This window comes from Monopterus albus, unplaced genomic scaffold, assembly GCF_001952655.1.
Source record: "Monopterus albus unplaced genomic scaffold, M_albus_1.0 scaffold113.1, whole genome shotgun sequence".
Lineage (NCBI taxonomy): Eukaryota > Metazoa > Chordata > Actinopteri > Synbranchiformes > Synbranchidae > Monopterus > Monopterus albus.
The window spans coordinates 1,556,194-1,556,963 of NW_018127993.1; the positions used below are offsets into that span (position 1 = coordinate 1,556,194).

Genomic DNA, 770 nt, shown 5'->3' on the forward strand with positions numbered 1-770 from the left:
ATCCAGACCTCAACCCAATAGAGATGCTATGGAATGACTTGAAGAGAGCCATACATGGGAGACGTCCAAAGAATGTGATGGAGCTAAAGAACTTCTGCAGGAAGAGTGGGCTAATATTCTTCCTGAATGATGTGCAGGTCTGATCCACAGCTACAGGAAGAGCATGGCTGAGGTTATTTCCATTTTATTGCATGAAATAAGTATTTGATACAATAGAAAAATAGAACTTAATATTTGGTACTGAAACCTTTGTTTAGAATTACAGAGGTCAGACGTTTCCTGTAGTTCTTGACCAGGTTTGCACACACTGCAACAGGGATTTTGGCCCACTCCTCCATACAGGTCTTCACCAGATCTTTCAGGTTTTGGAGCTGTCGCTGGGCAACATGGAGTTTCAGCTCCCTCCATAGATTTTCTATTCAGTTCAAATCTGGAGACTGGCCATGCCACTCCAGGACCTTGAAATGCTTCTTACAGAGCCACTCCTTAGTTGCCCTGGCTGTGTGTTTGTGGTCATTGTCATGTTGGAAGACCCAGCCACGACCCATCTTCAACGCTCTTACTGAGGGAAGGAGGTTGTTGCCCAAAATCTCGTGATACATGGCCCCATCCATTCTCTCCTGTCACGGTGCAGTCGTCCTGTCCCCTTTGCAGAAAAGCACCCCCAAAGCATGATGTTTCTACCCCAATGCTTCACGGTTTGGATGGTGTTCTTGGGATTGTACTCATCCTTCTTCTTCCTCCAAACACGGCGAGTGGAGTTTATACCA

General features: G+C 46.0%; 1 protein-coding gene across 1 annotated transcript in view; it reads left to right on the forward strand.

Moving 5' to 3' along the window:
• The window catches only part of sec24d (SEC24 homolog D, COPII coat complex component), a 19,407-nt gene that overhangs the window by 5,345 nt on the left and 13,292 nt on the right, over positions 1 to 770 (forward strand). The gene's annotated exons all lie outside the window — the stretch shown is intronic.